The sequence below is a fragment of the Lupinus angustifolius genome, chromosome LG05, assembly GCF_001865875.1.
Source record: "Lupinus angustifolius cultivar Tanjil chromosome LG05, LupAngTanjil_v1.0, whole genome shotgun sequence".
Taxonomy (NCBI): domain Eukaryota; kingdom Viridiplantae; phylum Streptophyta; class Magnoliopsida; order Fabales; family Fabaceae; genus Lupinus; species Lupinus angustifolius.
The window spans coordinates 20,238,973-20,245,595 of NC_032013.1; positions in this window are offsets into that span (position 1 = coordinate 20,238,973).

Genomic DNA, 6,623 nt, shown 5'->3' on the forward strand with positions numbered 1-6,623 from the left:
TGACTGACATGCTGATAGGTTGACCCATTTTTTCTCAAAATACACATTATAACCAATCCAATCATAATTTCAAAAATAAATAATTATTATGCCTCATAAATGTCTATTAAAACAATAAATCACAAATTAAAATCCACAATCTCATAATAACAAAACGTCTTATTTAAAACTTGTAAGTTCTAAATAACATGCTAGCATAGTCTTAAACTTTTAGCATATGTTTGGTTGGGGTGAAAGGGGAGGAAAGAAAGTGGGAGGAATGAAAGAGAAAGGAAAATAGTTTTTCCAATGTTTGGTTGCATTGAAAAGAAGGAAGGAAAAAAAATCGGTGGGGTCCATGTATTACGTTTTCTCTCCATTTTTGAGAGGAAAACATGTTGATAAAATTGTACTGGAATCGATTGTCCCAAAATATGTCTTAAATCATGTTCCAAACCAATGATGATCAAATAAAACAGAAAAAAATAAGAAATATTTAATTTTTTAATTCACATTGCATGTTTTCATTGGTTTAAGACAAGATTTGTGACATACTTTGAGATATCATCTATCTGATAGTACAAAGAAAATATCATTATGAATAATAATTATATTATTTCTCTTCACTTTCTTTTCATTTTCTATCATATCAAACAACTAAAAAATTACCACATTTTCTACCCATTTTCTTCTCTCAAGTTTTCATTAATCAACCTTTCTTTCCTTGACTTTTCGTCTCTAAACCAAACACAATGTTAGACTGTACTTCATAATAAAGTCTCTAACTCCTAAGTTTTTGAAGATGTGTTCTATTTTCTATTACTACCACCATCGTCTTCCAAATCATTTTCTTCATCATCATCTACATTACATTAGAATAAATAAATGATGCTTACATTCATTATCATGCGTTGATGAAATTTTCATAGACACATTCTTGTTGATAAAATTTAATGTATTTAAATGATAATTACATTCTTCATCATTGGTTTTTAATAAAATGAAAATCATTAGAACAAATAATTTGGTTTTGGGTTGCCATGAAGAGGTACCACTAGGGGTAATAATACAGGTCAACCTGACCCAGCTCATCCCAGTCCACCTTTGACCCACTAAAATATAGATTGATCTCACTCAACCCTTATTATTAAAACGACTCAAATCTTCGGTCCAGCCTACTAAAAATAGCAGGTTAAAAGGGGAGCTCATATTGTCATCCCTAATGTTAACTAATGTCGTTAGGGCTATTGTTTAAGGAAATTAAATAAGTAGTTTAATTTTATATTATAAAGTAAAACATTTAATAAGGGTGAGTAAAATATTTAAGCATACTATGTCTTACGTATTCTAATTGACAATTCTATACACACCAGCTATGAATATCAATCAAGTTTCTATACTACTGTGGTTACGATTAGGTTATATTACCTTAATTACAATTTTGCATGCAAGTGTGAGAAACTACGGCTTGCAATTTAATTAAAACTGAGTAAATTATACTAAACATCTGTTCAGTTTTAATGAAATTACACAAATCATTTTTCACTTTTCTACACCTACACAAACCTCCCTAATTTCTATATTTTTATTACACTAACTATCCCTACATGAAAAATAATAAGTGTAATCTTTTAAACAAAAATTGTGATAAATATAATTAAATTAACCAAAAGATTATATATTGTGGAGGCAAGTCCAAAAAATATACAAATCAATGTATGTTTATTATTTTGTGTTACAAAACGCATCAGCAATTCTAAAGAGATATTGTTTAAATCGCCCTTAAAATATATCGTAACGAACCAAAATAATAAACAAATATTGACTTATATATTATTTGGACTTGTCTCCACAATATACCATGTTTTGTTTAACTTAATTTCATTTATTACATTTTTTTTTTAAAATGTTATATTTATTTCTCATGCAGTGATGGTCAGTTTAATGAAATTATGAAAATTATGAGGATTTGTGTAGGTATAGAAAAGTGAAAGGTAATATGTGTAATTTTACTAAAACTCAGGAAGTGTAAGTATAATTTACTCTAATTAAAATTATTATGTCAAGTTATGGTTTTCATCTAGAATGATCAAATATTAGAGTAGTAAGGTTTTAAATTTGAGATTATGACCATGGACAAAGTTAAGGTTTTTTAGTAGTTTAGATCACATCAAGACTGTTCCATCATAGTTCTAGAGTACACGTTATAACTACATATGCTAAAGCCACGTGACGGAAAAATCAAATTTTATTTGTCTATAGTAGACCAGACAACCCATTTGATCGGTCAGACCAACAACATATGCAATTGAATATTCATTGCACTTCTCCATTATAAATATGAGTTTTCCGCTTTCATGAAGTTTACTTACACTATTTACTTACTCTCTCTTAGTCATTCTATTACTTCGCATATCTCTTGCATTATAATCTTCTATTCTCTCCACTTCATTCATACATTGACTTAATCGTTGGAGAACATTTTCAGGTATCTCCCCCGACGCATTCAAACGTACCTCAGGTGATATTACAAGATTCCTCATCACATTCCAACTATCTAGATCCACTTTCTCAAGACTAAAGAACATTGATACCGTTTGTGACTTGCCTACGCCATGGTGACTACTTGTAACTAGAGCTGGAAACAAGCCGAACTGAGTCGAACCAAAGCTCAGCTCGGTTTAGCTCGATAAGGATTGGTTCGACTCGAAACTCGACTCGAATTCGATATGAGTTATTTTTTTAGCTCGAGTTCGGCTCGATTAAAGTTCGCGAACAGTTCGACTCAGTTCGAATTGGTTCATTTAGACAACTCAGATAATTATTTCATTTTTAAAAAATACTATAAAAGGTTTTACATATATAAATATAACATGGTTTATAAATATAAAAATAATGTATGGATCATAATAAGCATAAAAATTAATTTATATACATAAATATATAAATATATATACATATATACGCATAAATATATATACATATATACACATAAGTATATATACATAAATATATATATCGAGCCAGCTCATGAACCTAACGAGTCGAACCGTATCTAACTTAAGTTCGGCTCATTTATTTATCGAGCTGAATTTCCAGCTCAAATTTGACTCATTTGGTTCCTGAACCAAGTTTATCGAGCTAAATAACGAATCGAGTTTCGAACGAATACCGAGTTGGTTTGGTTCATTGTCAGTCCTACTTGTAACCAAGTTAATCCCATAAGTCATGTTGGAGTAGTCCCAATTAGCATGCCTCCAAACGAAAACTCACCTTCCAAAACCTCCAATCCCATAAACAACCATCCAACCATGCAAGCAGAACACATAATACCAACCCAAAATCTAGCAAGATAACCACTCAACAACTCACCTTTCTAAAACCTCCAATCCCATACAATCCTTCAACCAGGCAAGCAAAACTCATAATACCAACCTAAAACCTAGCAAGCCAACCAGTCAACAGCTCATCCAGATGATGGAAAGATAAGAACACATAATCCAACAACAAGCAGAGTTGCTCCAAGAACTCTGCTAATCCAAAACTGAGTCAAGGTTTATACCACCTCGACCCGCTGAGCAAGCAGTCGGCCCGAGTGAGTTGGTGAATCTCGCCCCATCCACCCACTCCATTCCCCTCTACCTAGAACAACCTTTCACGTAAGCTGACTTCTAGTTCTTACCACTATGGAGAGAAATACCCCTTCACAACTGTAATCATGGCTTACCATTTATCTCCACAATTGACTCGCCCCACCAACATCGATCAATGTGAGGACACCACTAATCCTTAGGATCACCTAGACACCATTGAAGCCTCCATGCTCTTCCATGGAGCCTCTGACCTGATCATGTGTTGGACGTTCCTACTCAAGCTGAAGTAGACTGCTTTACAATGGTTCACGCGGTTGGAAACCAACAACATCGATTACTAGGGAGAACTGACGAACAGGTTCAACGTCCAATTCACAGCTAGTAAGGCTCAACCCCGACCATCCTACACCATGGCGGGCATCAAGCAAGGCCCCAAGGAATCCATCAGAACGTACTTGAATCGCTTCAACGAGGAGGCAATGAAGGTTCATACTAGAGTCTCAATGTGGCAGTACATCTTCTAGTTATGGGTCTCCTGGCAAGCCTCTTCAAAATGAAGTTGGCAAGGACAACATGGACAATATAGAAGACCTACAATCTAGAGCCCATCATTTCATCAACTTAGAAGAAACACCATACGCCCATCCAATAGCAGATTAACAATAAGGCAAGAAGCCCCACCCCTTGGAAACGCAGCGGGCTAATCCATCGAAGTGACCAAAGTACACCACCTACACTCCACTCAACGCCAGCCGATCATGAATCATACAAGAGGTCATGACCGCCCATCTCGCACCACTCCCAAAAGCAAATCCAAATTGGAAGGTTGGACCACAAGATCGATCCAGGTTTTGCGACTTCCACAAGATGTTCAGATACCGGACCAACGACTGCACACAATTACAAGATACTATCAAGGACCTCATCCTGACTGGCCACCTTCATGAGTTCATAGCCGAGCATGCCCCGCAGTTCACTTATACTACTGTGAATACTCATAACGTGTAGTTAAAGATTGTTTGATTAAGTTCACTTCTACTACAACCATCCTCTTTGGTGTATAAAAATGTTTATTGTACCAGTCATAGTTCAGTTCTCTTACATTCATAGTATTTATAAATTTAATCAAAGATTATCTTTCAGTAAGATTCTCTCATCAATTTTGACGTTGCAACTCACATTTTATAAAATATGAGTAGAATCCATATCCACTAAAGCATTCGTTGTCATAGAACATACCTTCCTCCCTTGCTTTATTGCTATATTGTTCATTAAATTTGCATGGAGATAGCTACACGTTATGATAATTCAGCTGGCTGGAATCACTACCCATCTTTCTGGCACATATTATATGATTAGAAACTATATAACTAATGAGCTGTGCAGGGTACATACAATCTTTTTGGTTGTTCCAAAATACTATCCAATTATTGAAGTCAATAAATAATTAATCTAGTTTAACACATGCCAAGCTTTAATAGTCATGCAGAGGGGCAAACCCTCTTCTCATTATGATCATCAACTCAAAGGGTGATCTGATCCGATAACAAAGATCTATTATCTTACATCGTGTTTCATATATTATCCTATGTCAATAAAAACATGTTATGTGAATTGAAAATTTTAAATATTTATTACTATTATTATTTTTTATTTATTATTATTGGTGCGAGATAACATATGAGATAGAGTTTCAGACAACAAATTTCTATTCCAAATTCTAGTTATGATTGGTCTTTTGCAATTGCTATCCAATGGATAAAGAGAAAATTATTTATTTAAAAAATACTTTAAAAAGTTGCCAGCCATCAAGATTTTTTATAGAAATTTGCTAAGGAAGAAAAGGGTACTGGCAAAAAAAATCGTTCACACCATAACTACATTTTTAAACATTCCAACTTATATTTGGTTAACGTAAGTAGTAGAAAAATATTAGGTCTCTTCAATGTATCATACAAACACTAGCTTGTATAAGGAAACATCCATGGTAAATATAAAAATTATAAAGCTTGACTTTGTAAAAATTATACCATGATAAAAATAAAATTGAAAATCTTGCAAAGGACTCGAGTTTGAATGACAGTTACTTGTAGAGCTTGAGTTTAAGTACTACACACTTCTTATTTTCTTATTATGTGTTGTTTACAGTTTATTTACCCAACTCAAGAATGTTTTCTTTTTTATCAGGAATAAAATATATTAAAAGAGATAAAGAAATTAGGAAAATAAGTAATACTTTTATCCACTAAATCTCTAGGATAAACAAAAATAAAAGACAATTTGATGGATATCACACTCATTCTACATAAGATAAAGAAAAATTAAGAAAACGGACATTAAAAATACTATACGAGTGCGAAAATAAGATCTAAAATCTCCTCAAAGTTGAACCACAAATCTTCAATAATTGATTTATTCTTAACATGCCAAAGAATCCAAATAATAATAAACAGTCACCCACATTTTTTTCTTGTTGCTCTCCATCCTTACCATATTCTCATGAATTAATAAATGAGTCTTTAACATCACCATGAATAATGGATGTAATACCAAATCTAGAATAAAGTGATTGTCGATCCAAATACGATATTGAACAAGAAAAAAATAAATAGTTTTAGATTCCTCCACCACACCACATAGCACAAGAATGATGGTCTTGTATTCCTAAGACACATCTCTTACCCAATGAGAAGTGAGTTATTTATTAGCCAAATATTCTATTCTTCTTATGGCTAGATCCAATCTCCCGGTCCCTACAAAAAGGAAAAAGAATTTCACATTCTTCCTTTCAAGGAAGGAGGATTAGGAAAATCATTTTGATTGTAATTTTCTGTCGACCCCAAAAAAGCATGAAGAAAAGGCTCAAATGATACAATCCCACCATCACCCAAAAAGAAAGGGGCAATCTCGTAATTCTTGGTCTGTGAAGATATATTGTTAGGTGCTCCATTTTTCTTTAAGAATGTTATTAATTATTTTTACCATCATAATATTTATTTCTCCCTATATATTAAGTGATGCAAAAGTTGTAATTGCCAATAAATATATATA